The sequence below is a fragment of the Schistocerca piceifrons genome, chromosome 1 (assembly GCF_021461385.2).
Source record: "Schistocerca piceifrons isolate TAMUIC-IGC-003096 chromosome 1, iqSchPice1.1, whole genome shotgun sequence".
In the NCBI taxonomy this organism is placed as follows: Eukaryota; Metazoa; Arthropoda; class Insecta; order Orthoptera; family Acrididae; genus Schistocerca; species Schistocerca piceifrons.
Window position 1 is genome coordinate 571,580,507 of NC_060138.1, and position 15,890 is coordinate 571,596,396.

Sequence of the window (15,890 nt, forward strand, 5' to 3'; positions counted from 1 at the left end):
GTGCGACCGCTACGGTCGCAGGTTCGAATCCTGCCTCGGGCATGGGTGTGTGTGATGTACTTACGTTAGTTAGGTTTAAGTAGTTCTAAATTCTACGGGACTGATGACCTCAGAAGTTAAGTCCCATAGTGCTCAGAGCCATTTGAACCATTTGTCTAGCGGCGTCGCTGTTTACACCTTCTCAGGAGTCGCTTAGGGTTTGCTACGTGTGGCTTACGAAAAGCTAATCTACCTTTACATCGTTGTGGAGTATTTTAATAGCTGGTTTGATTGTGGTGCTTTGGAACTCAATTCACCTCTTGTGATATCTAGCGGTCTGTTCCGCGTTACGTGGAGATGTCCGGATACTTTTGATCAGTAGCGTATATTTGTTGTGTCGTCTCCTCACTCACTAAATGTTGTGCTGTAAGTAGAGTGTGAGCTGTGACTCTGTAGAGCGGGACTATCTCTCTTTTGTTTGTACTGCACTGAAATGGATTCGACCGATGAAAGCCAACAGTGTGTCAAATATTCCTATTCGTCATTGTCTGACAGAATGCATTAGAGTTTCTATAACTGCTCATGATCCCATTACCTTCTTTGATTCAGTGCTTACTGATAATTAAAGGGAGTAACTTGAAAGTTTATTTAATTAGTTAGTTTCTTTAATCTTGGACAACATAGCACAACAGACAACACAGAGGGAGAGAGCAAGCAACCAAACGGAGAAGGGAATGGAACGGTTTGCCGCACAGTCTGACACGATAAAAATCCACATAGGATTCTAATTTAATTAGTGACTCAGTCAATGTTATTTCAGGGGATCAATCTGCTCAGGACTGCATTGTCAGGTGGGGACAGGTGACTGAAAGTACTACCACGAACAACCTGATGGTAATTCTCGTTTAAAGATAGAAATTATGACGTAACTCTGCCCAAACTGAACAAACCCCAAAGGTAAACAAAACATACACAACATTTCATGCTCTGAGGGCTCTCAACGCCTATGCCTAAGCGGTCTTGTGATGTAGTAGGCACGGCACTGGGAGGAAAATATGTTGTTACTGGGATTAAGATGCTTCTGATATCTAACTTCCATACTCATGCTACTCATACAATGCTTAATGGCTACTATTTCAAATAAGTGTGCACACAATACGCTCAGAGGAATATAAATAGATTGGGCGGGAACAGTCAGTACGTAAACGCAAGATATCATTTGACAAAAAATGGGAATGGAACAGACAAAAATACTCGACTTAAAATACGTGTAAATCAACAGTACTGAATGAAAGGGGAGTAGCTTGAAAGTTTATTTAATTAATTTGTTGCTTTAATCTTGGACAACATAGCACAACATACAATACATAGGGAGATTAGTGACCCAATCAATGTTATTTCAGGGGATGAATCTGCTCAGGACTGCATTGTCAGGTGGAGCTAGTTGACTGAAATTATTACCACGAACATCCTGATGGTAATTCTCGTTTAACTAACAACAACCTATTAAGGAAAAGAAAAATGGATTTGCAGTATTAAATGAATAAATTAACTGCACACCAACACACACTTAGCCTGCCATGAAATTCTGCAAGAGCGATCATCGCTCATTGACTGTGGAGCAAGCACCTTGTGGGTGATTGGAACTCAATGGTGTCATTATGTACTCACCAGGTTGTATCGTTCTGGGATTAATAGCAGAACTGCACACATGTGACACGCATGTCCTATCCTCAACTAACTTAGAAAACAGAGAGCACATTCTCCGTGCAGTTGTGCTCTCTTGGGAACATGGTGACAATGACCAACAAAGCAAAAATAAATAAAACAAAATAAAATAACATCAGATAATTCCACACGCTAGAATACTCAAATACTGCTCACTCGATCAAAAACCTAAGCTGAAACAAGCGCTTGAAAGTGCCTACACTAAGATATAATGCTTGCGACCACATGTTTGCCTGATAAATATGTATGAGGCCCTTATCAAAAAGGCAAATAGTCAAATAATCTGCAAAAAGGTCAACGAAAATTAACAAATGAAAGTTAAGCGTAATCTGAAGTCCACAACACTGAATGTGCTGATGGCACGACGTAATTAACTTCATACCGGTGGACTGAAATGAGCACCACGCGCTCTTTAGGAACCGAAGTCGTAACCACTCAACTTCCTTGAAAAGTAATAACAAAATGTGGTCGAAACATATTCCTGACTACGAATATCCTAACAAAAGAAATTAATGATTTTAATTACGATATATCATATACTCTCAATTTATCAAACGATCTGATGGAGACATGCACAGAGTTCGTCCATCCTCCAAAACCAGCGGGAAACAGAATGCTGAATAATGGCGGAACGCAGAGTAACAGTCTCTCTGCTCATCCCTGGCGGGGGAAGGAGGCTCCTACGAAAAACGAAGTCTACCACCACAGCAGCACCCTAAGTATAAGACTGACACGAAGGCTTAAGTAGAACATGTAGCTCTGCACTGTAGCTGCTCTACTCACGGAACCACAACCAAAACACTCACTCATTTATAACTAACAACAACTAAAAAAAAAAAAAATGCACTCCTCCCGCACAGGCCACGAAGGCCCTAAGGTACCGACTGGCCGCCGTGTCATCCTCAGCCCACAGGCTTCACTGGATGCGGATATGGAGGGACATTTGGTCAGCACATCGCTCTCCCGGCCGCCTGTCAGTTTCCGAGACAGAAGCCGCTACTTCTCAATCAAGTAGCTCTTCAGTTTGTCTCACCCCGCTTGCCAACAGCGCTCGGCATACTGGATGGTCACCCATCCAAGTGCTAGCCCAGCCCGATTGCGCTTTGCTTCGGTGATCTGTCGGGAACCGGTGTTTCCACAGCGGCAAGGCCGTTGGCAACTAACAACAACGTATTAGGGAAAAGAAAAATGGATTTGCGTTATGAAATGAATAAATTAACACTGTCGTGTCCATCTATTCACCAAAGATGCCTGAACAAAAATATGAAGATGTACAATGTGTCACTGACGACACAAAGTACCTTGAGGGAACTTTTGTGTCATACACTGTGATTGGCGGGTGCTTGAGGTTAGTTGGTAAACACAGTCCACAAACACGGATTAATCAAGGGAGGGAGCTAACGTAAGGGCGTAACGATTTTGTAGTTTACATCTTCAAGAGAAATGGATGAATATCTGAATTATAAGGAGTTTTAAACGTTATCAAATGAGTCCAAGCAATCGCTACGCTGGTAGCGCCTCCTTAGTACTCTCCGTGCTTGTCTGGCTTAATGCTGTCAGCACACTGTACGCACCGGTGAGCGAGACAACAGCGTTTGCGCCCGGAGCTGCTGTCAAAACAAGCGGCCGCGTGCTGCGGTACGCCTCCCCCGCCGTATCGCGTTGCCGGGGGCGGCCGCCCGTGGGAAGCGCGGCTGGCAGCGCGGCGCGGCGCGGCACAGCAGGCGTCGCCCCAGGCGCCGCGCCGCCGCGGCCGCCAGCTGTTCGCTCCCAGCGCTCGGCCCCCGTGTCGCCGGCTGCTGACGCAGTATCTGGAAGCAGCAGCGGCCAACCGCCACCCCCAGATTCTGCACTACAGCCGATACCCTTGTCAGAGCGTCGCCAACCGCTCTGGCAGTCACAGAGGCGATCGAATTCACTCACTGAAATTGATGCTACAGTCACATGGCTGATAAAGAGTACATTAGATTAGATTAAATTAGTACTTGTTCCATAGATCATGGATACGACACTTCGTAATGATGTGGAACGTGTCAGGTTAATAAAAGGTGTCTATACAAGATATTACATTACACAAAATGTTACATGAGACTAATTTTTTTGTTGTTGTCGTGGGTGTTGGGGAAATTACCCACTTACTATATCCAAAAATTCGTCTAATGAGTAGAAGGAGTTGCCATTAAGGAATTCTTTTAGTTTCCTTTTAAATGCTATATGGCTATCTGTCAGACTTTTGACGCTATTGGGTAAGTTACCAAACACTTTTGTGGCAGCATAATTTAGCCCCTTCTGAGCCAAAGTTAGATTTAACCTTGAGTAGTGAAGATCATCCTTTCTCCTAGTCTTGTAATCATGCACACCGCTATTACTTTTGAATTCGTTCGGATCGTTAATAACAAATTTCATAAGTGAATATATATACATTGCGAGGCTACAGTGAAGATCTCTAGCTCTTTAAATAAGTGTCTGCAGGATCAACTCCAGCATTGCACAATCACCAACAAATTTTACATATTCACATAAACCTTTATCTTTTATCCAAATAAAAACAGATTCATTAGGATTAAGTTTTCTTTTGCTACGTGTATACAATACAAGTGGAGACGTAGAGTCATAAGCAGATTTACCAAAGTCTTTATTAGCAATTTCAAACATATGATAAGTGCGAAACGAAATTACATCTCTATCATTAAAACTTTCTAGTCCAGGTACACAAGAAGTCCGCTACCACCTCTTACTATGGCAACTGTAAATTATCCATTCCCATGAGAGAAGGTATCGTTTATGTCCAAACTAAAATTAAGAGTACATCCAAGAAACACACATGGTCCATCAACGAGCGCGTTTGCTGCAACACTCTTCACTGGAATACGATTTTTCTTGTCGCCTGTTGCAATGAATACTTTTTTACTCAATGATGAGTTACTCCAGAATATGATGCCATGCGAAAGCAGAGAATGAAAACAGGCTTGGTACGCTAATTTACTCAGATGTATATCTCCAAAATTTGCAATGACCCCAATAGCATAAGTAGCTGAATTCAAACGTTTCAGCAGATCCTCAGTGTGTTTTTTCCAGTGCAGCCCCTCATCATTGCATACACCTAGAAATTTTGAATATTCTGCCTTTGCTACCGATTTCTGATCGAAGTCTATATTTATTAATGGTGTGATTCCATTTACTGTGTGGAACTGTATATACTATGTTTTATCAAAGTTTAATGAGAGCCCATTTGCAGAGAACCACTTCATGAGTTTCTGAAAAACATCGTTTACAATTTCAACAGTTAATTCTTGTCTGTTGGGTGTCATAGCTATAGTTGTATCATCGGCAAAAGTACCAGCTTTGCATCTTCGTGAATACAGAATGGCAAGTCATTAATATATATTAAGAACAGCAGAGGACCCAAGACCGAACCTTGCGGCACCCCATTCTTGATTGTTCCCCAGTTTGAGAAATCACCAGTTTTTTGCATATTATGTGAACTGTTTATTTCAACTTTCTGCACTCTTCCAGTTAGGTATGATTTAAACCATTTGAGCACTGTCCCATTCATACCACAGTACTTGAGCTTATCTACAAGTATTCCAAGATTTACACAGTCAAAACCCTTTGATAGATCACAAAAAATCCCAACGGGTGACTTCCGGTTACTCAGTGAGTGTGCCATCCGCATTCGTAGTGACACGAATTATGTAATATACTGGATTCATTCAGGCCTGAAGGTAGTCGTAGCTGACCAAAATTAATTACCTGGGTAACAAAATTTTTGTGGTACATGACTGGATTTATAACGAAACAAATATCTGTAGTCTAGTCGTAGTATACCACGCTTGTTCGTTTTGAGAAGTATACAGTTTTACATTTCTGAACATTGAAATCACTGCATCAGTTTGAAATCGTACCAAAATTTTACTGAATATTTGCACGTTTTCCAGGTACAACTTCATTACAGATAAGTGCATTTACTATTAAAATTTTCGGCAAGCTTTCTCATATACATGGTGAATATACAAGCATTCCCTTAATTAATATCCAAATTTTAGGAAGAATTCGAAAATATCATTTTATTCCTATGTTGTACGAGATAATGAAATGTAGTCTAATTAAATCGGGGTGATGCTGAGGGAATTAGATTAGGAAATGAGACGCTTACAGTAGTAAATGAGTTTTGCTATTCGGGGAGCAAAATAAGTGATGATGGTCGAAGTAGAGAGGATATAAAATGTAGACTGGCAATGGCAAGGAAAGCCTCTCTGAAGAAGAGAAATTTGTTAACATCGCGTATAGATTTAAGTGTCAGGAAGTCTTTTCTGAAAGTATTTGTATGGAATGTAGCCATGTATGGAAGTGAAACGTGGACGATAAATAGTTTAGACAAGAAGAGAATAGAAGTTTTCGAAATGTGCTGCTACAGAAGAATGCTGAAGATTAGAATGGTAGATCACATACCTAATGAGGAGGTATTGAATAGAACTGGGGAGAAGAGAAATTTGACTAGAAGAAGTGATCGCTTGGTAGGACATATTCTGAGGCATCAAGGGATCACCAATTTAGTATTGGAGGGCAGCGTGGAGGGTAAACATAGTAGAGGGAGTGCAAGAGATGAATACACTAAACAGGTTCAGAAGGATGTAGGTTGCAGCAGGTACTGGGAGATGAAGAAGCTTGCACAGGATAGAGTAGCGTGGAGATCTGCATCAAACCAGTCTCTGGACTGAAGATCATAACAATAACAATGTTGTACGAACTATTTCACAGCTTACACAACGTTTAAATTATTTGTAACAGTGTGCATTATATTTGCGGATAAATAGTACTTATCTGACAAAGTTGGTCTCGGAGTCAGTGCTGCTTCCTTTGTTCCCGTATAACCTACTTCAAAGAGTTTGCCCAGAGTTTATTTAAATGATAAGTTGCTGGAACATTATGTTACTGTTAACCATTTTCCTATTTTATTTGCATGTTCTTCAAACACATTTTATGGTCACATACTTAACACTCGTTCAAAAGTACATTGTGCAACTTCCTTACTTCATACAAAGAACAAGGGTCAGAGAGCGACATGTACCAAACTCTACAAAAGCTAATCCCGCTCTGACGCTCTTTGGCAAAAAAAAAAAAAAAAAAAAAAAAAAAAAAAAAAAAAAAAAAAAAAAAAAAAAAAAAAAAAATGGTTCAAATGGCTCTGGGCACTATGGGACTTAACATTTTAGGTCATCAGTCCCCTAGAACTTAGAACTACTTAAACCTAACTAACCTAAGGACATCACACACATCCATGCCCTAAGCAGGATTCGAACCTGCGACCGTAGCAGTCCCGCGGTTCCGGACTGCGGCTCCTAGAACCGCACGGCCACCGCGACCGGCCGCTCTTGGCACAAAAAAATTTCTATGTATATTACACTTGCAGGTTGCAAAGACTTCGTGAACACGAAGTAATCCAAATTAGTATTAAACCTGGTAACTGAATTTATTTATGAATTTTCGTTTATAAACTGTTTTCCGAAAACAATTATGTAAGTGAAGATTTGTAGACCAAATTATTGAGGACCATGATTGAATATTTTGACAGTATAAAAAAAGAATTTTCCTTTTAATTTATAAAATCGATTTATTTATCGATTGTAAAACTAGAAAAATTGCAAATGAAGACAGAAATTTTGCTGATATGAAAACTACAGCATAAGAATGTTATAGATACTGTCCGTCTCCTCTTCGTCCCCCTATCTCTCTCCATCTTATGCTCCTCCCCCTCTCTCCGTCCATCGCCTCCATCCCCTCCTCTGTCAATTTTCTTCACCCTCCCGCTACTCCTCTGGTTGCACTAACCCCTACCCCCCACCCCTCTTTGGCCTTAGGCCTTGTTTATTGCCACCGCCAACGAAACCTTGATTGGGACATGAAGCCATTTAAAATGAATGGGTAAATCGGTCGGGATCATAGTACACTGGTTATAAGACATCTTTCCTGCTGCACAATCTGCGAGAATAGCAGTTTAATGACAGCATTTCGCATAGTTTTAAACTGCTTACGAGTAGTATTACAAAGATTTGGCCTCTACATATTCCGTATCATCATAAACACAATAAACCGTAAGCAAAATTTATCTGTTTTCCGTTAAAACTGAGTGCGAAGAAGAAAATAAAACACCAGTTACCTGTAGCTGTGTAAAAAAAATTGTTTAACCTTGTATACCAGGAGATAACCAAGATGAAGCCGAAGACACGAAGCCGACAAGAAGCATGGACAGAGGACCGGAAATAGAAACACAACGAGCGAATGATGGAAGTTAGGGCAACAAGCAAGGCAGCAAAAGGAATTGGCCCTGTAGTTTAGTCTAACTGCGCTCTTTAAGGGCGAAACACCAATTATATATATTGTCTCGCCTAACTCTGCCACCTCAAATATCTCTGGAACAACAATAGATACTCAAAAACGGTTTTCACCAGCATGAACCTACGACAGGGACTTAGGAAAACAAATACTATACGAAATTTTAAAACGTAAACAAATACTATTTTCAACTCAAACTTGTGTATTTTTAAATGGACAATACGTCAATTACATCCCTTGAAATTGCGAAGCCAAGTTGACACGCCAAATAAATGAAGCGCACAGCTAGCGCACGTCCTGAGACGCAAGCGTGCACGTCACGCTGCCTGTGTCAGGGGCTCACACGTCCAACGCAAAGCAACGTTTTTCAAATTGTAAATGTATATTTATTCTAGCGAAATAAGAACTAGAGCAACAATTAGAGATAACACTCTTGAATTCACTTTGATAAACACATTTACTAGTGCCCTGTCGCCCACAGAAACTATATTTTTGTGCATTGCATCCACCATAGAAAATACACCCACATCTTGACCAATGAAACTATGTCACGTTAACATATGTTCGAAGTGCCCTCCGTTTGCATCAACACACGTTTTCAGACGGGTAACAAGAGAGTGTTGGACAGATTGTAGAGTTTCTACAGATATTGCCGCACACGCCGTAGTAATACGATTTTGCATATCCTCTACTGTCGCTGGGGGTTCTTGATAGACTCTGTCTCTCACTGCGCCCTAGAGAAAGAAGTCGTGGCTTCAAGTCGGGGGACCGTACTGGCCATCGCACAGTACCTCCCCGCCCAATCAATCTATTTGGAAATGTCGCATCTAGAACGTCTCTGGCAACTTTTGCATTGTGTAAGGGACATCCACAATGTTGGAACCACATTGATAGACGAGTTTCCAATCCTAGATCGTCCATGAGGATCGCTAGTGCGCGTTGAACAAATGATGCGGTTGCATTTCTGTGACATTTGTCATAAATTAAAATAATATCTAGGTTTTCTTCATTACTGAAGGCCGGCATATCGACTGGATCACGGCAAATGTAACAAGCCACAAGGAAGCAGGTTTTAATGCGGCAACGTTGGTCTATTACGTTACAGTATTAGAGCAGTTCAGCAGACCAGATTAGGAGACACTTGTAAACTATCCCCCTTTAGGAGTACCATCAATGAAATATGGGCCAATGTTGTGTTGTCATACAATACCGCAGCATACATTAACATTCCACTGACGTAGTACGTCAATCTCATCACGATTGCCCAGCATATAATTTTAAGACCTCTTGCTTTGTAAAGTTTGCTCTCATACAATCACTCCTTCCACCCTCTCTCTCCCTCACACTTTCTCTTTCACTTCATCCACCTCTGCCTCTAGCCTTTCATATCTATCTACGAATCCCAGCCAAATTTGTTATTTGTGTATAATTTTACCACTGTAGCCAATACGATTATTGTAGTTCAAGCTTGTAACACTACACCTGATTGTATAAATGAGTATGAGGTCTAAGCTATTTTAATTTGTCAAAATCGGATTTATATGCCATCTGAAGTATTTATTCCAACGAGTGTATTCAGCACCTCAAACAACACCGTCTTAAAAAAAATTCATTCTGTAATAATGTTGTTAGGACGTATACTCTTTGTACTTTGTGATAATGTTTTCTCTTCTGCGATACGATTCATGCACCCAATAGTTTCTGACGCGACATTTGTTTACGTAATGTGACAGATTACATGTGATGTGTTACGACAGTGAAAGAAAACCTGTGACCACTGGAGGTACTATATTTTACTCATTTTACGTTTACCGTGAGATACACATTTAACTTTTTGTCAAAAGAAACCCAAAACCATGTTCTGAAATAGTCTTTTGTTTCTCCACTAGACAGTGCCACAAGTTCCTCCAAAAAATCGTAACACAACACACACACAAATGTCATACTAACAAGTGTAAATCCACCTGATGATGGAGGTTTAAACCTTTGAAATGCGTCGTGGAGATAAATAAACAGTGACTGGTAACAGTAAACTTGTTATTTCATTTAATGCCAATAACAGTCACGTTAAAGCCTAACCTAAAATGTCGCATTTATAGGCAAACAACAATATTAGCCTCCCAAATTTTTAACAATGCAACATCCTTATCACCACAAAATGTTGATTGTATTAATAGCCATGCCATTGAATCTGTCACAAATTTCAGGTCATCGTTAATGTTTTTCATTTTTCAACAGGAAAACAAGTGGTAAATAAACCATTGTAGCCTTAAAAGTATATTGATATTTTTTTTTGGCCTAAGTGTTACGGCGGGATGCAAATATCTATTTAATGAACCGATTCTCGAATTTTTTTGACCAGATCTAAGACGTAGTTAAACTGGGCAGTTTTTATCCAGAAGAATTCACGAAACTTTTTGTCGTCGTTTAATAAATGACGATGTAAAACTGCCGTAAAGAAATCTTCATCAAGCCTTGTCCTAAAGATGGGATACGTTTCAGCTATTACATTACGTAACTGTTAAGAACAGACCGCCTTCCTCTTCACAATTTTCCTCCAGTAGCAAGTGTAACAAGAAATCGCGATCACCCATTTTGAGAAACGTGCGTCTAAGAATACTTGTATGAACTACCCACAACTGAACTGCAGGCGAATTGCGCACAGTCTGTTCAGAGAGTGTACCCATTGCCAACGCCCTCGAAGAAAATACTTTAACTACTACTTTCTCCATAAAGGAGTGGCGTATGGCTTTTGGTATAGCGTAAAAAAATTTCGCTAAGTTAGCTACATTTCGTACACAGCATCTCCTAAAATGAACCAAACGTAAAGAAAGCAACGACTACATTTTTCACTGTAAACTTTCCAAATTTTATTTGATAGTGTAATTTGAAATTCAGAAGCCAGTAATTGCGACCAACATCGAATTAAACAGACGTTTCATCATCAAGCTATGATGTGAGACTATAAGTTATTAAATAATGAATTTTGTGTTCCAGTGACACTGATGGAAAAAAATCCCAATATAAAAAAATAATTAATGTGAAGTAATGAAATTACGGGAATACTTTGTCTAGGTAACGTATTTAAGTGATTAATACTGCTAAATCACGGGTTAATGTTAGTGCGAGACAGGCCATTGTAAATGTAAATTGTTGGTACATTAAAAACCAGTGTAACCGCCAGAATGTTGAATGTAAGCATGAAAACGTGCGTGAATTGTGTTGTACAGGTGTTCGATGTCAGTTTGTGGGATGGAGTTCCATGCCTATTGCACTTGGACATTTAATACAGGCACGGTTAATACTGTTTGTTGATGGTGCTGAAGTTGTCCAATGATGTCCCATTAATGTTCGGTTGGAGACAGGTCTGGTGATCCAGTGGGCCTCGGCAACATCTCGACATTCTGTAGAACATGCTGGGTTATAACAGCGGTATGTAGGCGAGAGTTTTCCCGTTTGAAAACACTCCGTGGAATGCTGTTTATGAATGGAAGCACAACAGGACGAATCTCCAGATTGACGTAGAAATTTGCAGTCAGTGTGCATGGGGTAACTACGTGAGTGCTCCTGCTGTCATATGAAATCGCACTCCATACCATAACTCCAGTGTAGGTCCAGTGTGTCCAGCACGCAGGCATATTGGGTGCAGGTGCTCAACTGGCCTCCTTCTCACCAACACACGGCGATTACTGGCGTCGAGGAAAAACCAGGATTCATCAGAAAACATGACAGACTTTCACTCTGCCCTATAATGAGATCCCGCTTCAAAGCACCGAAGTCGGAAACAATGGTAGTTTGGGGTCAGTGGGATGCACGCTACAGGGCGTCTGTCTCGGAGCTGTCCCTGAAGTAACGGATTTGTGAAAGTTCGTTGTGTTATTTTAGTGCCAAGTGCTACTCAAATTGTTGCTGCAGATGCAGTACTATTCGCCAGAGCCACACGCCGAACACGATGGTCTTCCTTCTCGATAGGGCCACTTGGCCGTCTGGAGCCTAGCCTTCTTGCGACCGTACATTCTCGTGACCACATCTGGTACCAATCATGTATAGTTGCTGCATTCCTTCTGCAATATCGCAGAAGGGACATCCAGCTTCCTGTAGCCCTATTATACGACCTTGTTCATACTCATTACTTTGATATTGGTGTCTTTATAGTCTTAAAGGCATTCTTGACTAACATCATGTCACGTACAATCTGAAATGTAGCCAACGCTCACGAGCGATACAGCCTATATTTAAAGCAAACCTTATATGCGTCCTCACAGTGGCGCTAGTAACGTCACTCATATGCAACAGCACGAAATTTGAACAGAAATCATGTTTCAGTTGTAGAACCACACCTACCAACTTTCATTTATGTCACACTACTCCTTCTTGGTGTTGCGACTTTTTTCCGCCAGAGTAGTTACCTCGGAATCGAATGAGAAATATTATATAGCGAAGAACGCACTCAAATCAGAAAGAAATGGTTTTTAATATTTTAAAGGAAAAGGAGTAGCTGATTCGTGGGATTCACTCGTTACACTCTGACGAGAACTTCAGGTGGAATCTTATTGAGGATGCGAGATAAAAGGAAAACCAAATGATAATCTTGGACATCTACACGCTGTTGTGGTCCTCTCGTATTTCTGGTGGGTATCGACTGCCCCCCCCCCCCCCCCCCTCACACCATCACCCCCCGCCCCAGCTGGCTCGCTCCCACTAAGTCCCCGGAGACGGAAAGAGCCCTGGGCCCGGCGTGGCCGTTTGCCCACATCGATTTCCCGCCTGCTATCCGCAGACACGTGTAGCGAGCTGTGTTGGCGAGATCCCTTCTGCACACATGGCCACCCATGTCCGCCGCACCAGCAGCCACACTGTGTGCCGACGGATCTTCCCAGACGGACACCCTCTTGGAAGTACACAGCAGTGCTATCGTGTAACTTCTCTACAACGTAAATGATGAAGAACCGCTTACCTCCTTCATTGAAACCGAAGCCGTTGATCCTGTTACTAGGCAGATTAATTTGTCTTGGTTCCAACACAGAGGATAGAAACTACATAATAAAAGGGAGAAAGGTAGAAGATGGCTTTTTATTTCGTAGCACCAATATCTATGAAGCTGTCACGATAGGGACTAATGAGCGAACAGTGGGCTCCCTCACCAATTGTCACGTATTACATTACTTTTCCTTTCTTCAAGGATAACTACCAAACATTAGGTTTTAATCCTGTTAAAGTCTACCTTTTGTCACAGTCTTCTATCAACCTCAGAGTAGTCTGCGAAGATTGGATGTCGGCGAGGTTCCGTATGCATGTATGTTGTGAACAGTAAACGACCCATCCACGACCCATCCACTACCCTAAGGAACACTGGACTTTATTTTCGCCTCTGGCGACTTTCCCCATTATTAATGACTTACTGAATTCTAAAAATGGTTCAAATGGCTCTGAGCACTATGGGACGTAAGATCTGAGGTAATCAGTCCCCTAGAACTTAGAACTACTTAAAACTAATCAACCTAAGGACATCACACACACCCATGCCTGAGGCAGGATTCGAACCTGCGACCGCAGCAGCAGCGCGGTTCCGGACTGAAGCGCCTACAACCGCTCGGCCACAGCGGCCAGCTTACTGAATTCTGTCTGGTAGAATACAAATGTATATCATTACTCCGCAAACTGCCCTACTGAGTGTAGCGACGGCACTTTGTGTGGAACTGCTGCTGCTGCTCACATCTGTTACTTTCCCCTCTTTGGGGAAGTGTGAGGGGGAGTTTGTAGCCTTTCGGCTTTTACTCCCCTGTGAACGTGTGTGTGTGATTTTTCTATAGTTTTTTGGTGTCTGTGACTTGTGATGTTTGTTGTGAGTGAGTCTGGTACTTGCCTGAGGTAGGCGAAAAGATTGGTGTTATATGGGAAGGAACTGGATTAGGGATTGGGTATTGGGATTTTCTCTTCGACTTAATCGTCGAAGATCGTCATAGGGCGCTTATGCTTATCGCGGGACATGTCATACCGACCTAGGGAGTGGATGAGCGCGTTTCCGGATCTGGAAGAACCCTCATAGAAGGCCCTTGCCAGATCCTGGAAACGCTCTCTCAGGAGTGGGATTTCGGCTGCGGCGTGCAAGTCGTCTGTAGGGAATCCAAGAGGTAAGTGCAGTGCCCTTCTGAGGGCGCGGTTCTGCAGCCTCTGGAGTTTGTCCAGGTGCTGCTTTGCCGCGTATCCCCAGACAGGGCACGCATACTCCATTACTGGCCGGATCAGGGTCTGGTACACATTTACTGCTACTGGGCAGGGAAGGGAGCTGGTTGTGTTCAGAATAGGATATAGGATGGACATTCTGGCGCAGGCCTTCCTGTGGACCTCGTCTATGTGGGGTTTCCACGTAAGACGAGAGTCCAAGGTTACGTCAAGGTACTTGGCGGTTCTGCGTCAGGGGAGTTGGGTTCCATTTAGGTGAAGGTGGATGGGGGGACGTTGAGGAGGATCGCGCCTTCCGAGCCTGCGGGTAATCAGCATTGCCTGCGTCTTATCGGAGTTGATGGTGATGCGCCAGCGACGGGCCCAAGTTTCTGTGTCATCTAAAACCTTTTGTAGCCTACGGATGACCAGGTCCTTGTTCGCGTTTCTCATGTAGAAGGCTGTATCGTCAGCGAACTGTGCGGTGTGCACCAGGGGGGCCGTTGGAGTGTCTGCAGTGTACAAACTGTACAATACGGGCCCCAGGACCGATCCCTGTGGCACCCCAGCACGAATACGCCTTCTGGTGGAGGTGGCAGTTTCTACTTTGATGGAGAAAGTCCTATTCGTGAGATAGCTCTTGATGAGCTGAACTATGCTCCCGGGAAACCCTTGTGTGTACAACTTGTAGAGTAGCCATCTGTGCCGTACTGAATCAAAGGCTTTGGCTACGTCTAGTAGCACTATCCCGCAGTAGCCTCTGTGGTTGAAGCCCTCTGTGGCTGCTTCAACCATTCTCATGACCTGTTGTGGGGCAGAGTGGTTCTGTCGGAAGCCAAATTGGAAATCCGGCAGAATTTGCTCTCTGGTAATATGTTCTTGTATGGGTCTTAGCAGGAGGCGCTCATAGATCTTGCTGAGCGTTGGCAAGAGGCTAATCGGCCTGTAGTGCTGCGGGAATAGAGGGTCTTTCCCTGGTTTGTGTATCGCGACCACTTCCGCATGTTTCCAGCAAGCTGGGAAAACACGGGATCGAGTAATCTCGTTGAGGACGTTCGCGTGGTGTGTGATCGCTGTGGGTGGGAGTTTTTTGACTAACTGGTTTGTGACACTGTCGTGCCCTGGCGCCTTTTTTGTAGGGAGGGACCTGATTACTCTTGCCACGTCCTCGGGGGCAAAAAGGATGGGTTCGTCCTCTGGGTCCTCCTCGGCATTGAGGAAGACGGCCAGTTGACGACTGACTACCTCTTCATGCTCTTCATCCTGGGGTTCTGCCGCTTGGAACTGCTTCTCGAAGGAGTCGGCGAGGGCGTTGACCTTTCCAGCATGGCTGTAGACCAGTCCCCGCTCGCCATGCAGTGGCGGCATCCTAGCGCGTCGTTTTGTAAACTGTTTTGTCGCTTGCCATAGTGTATGATCGTTTACTTTGAGAGCTGTGAGGCGGTTTTGCCATTGCTGGTTTCTGTGCTCATTGAGCGCTACCTTCAGTTCTCTCTGTAGACGATTGAGCAGCCTCCTGGTGGCCTGATTTCTGGTGATCTTCCACTCTTTTGCTACTCTGTTCTTATGTCGAATTTGAGCTAGCAAGTGTTCCGGGAGCTGTATTTGCGGCGGTGGGCCATCCCTTTGTGGAGGGGTGGCTTCTTCCGCTGCCTGCAAGATGCTGCCTGTTAGGTCTTGTA

The 15,890-nt window shown here is 43.0% G+C and overlaps 1 pseudogene; it reads right to left on the minus strand.

Moving 5' to 3' along the window:
• Positions 1-2,746: 2,746 nt before the first annotated feature.
• Positions 2,747-2,864, minus strand: LOC124727597 (annotated as a pseudogene).
• Between the last annotated feature and the right edge of the window lie 13,026 nt (positions 2,865-15,890).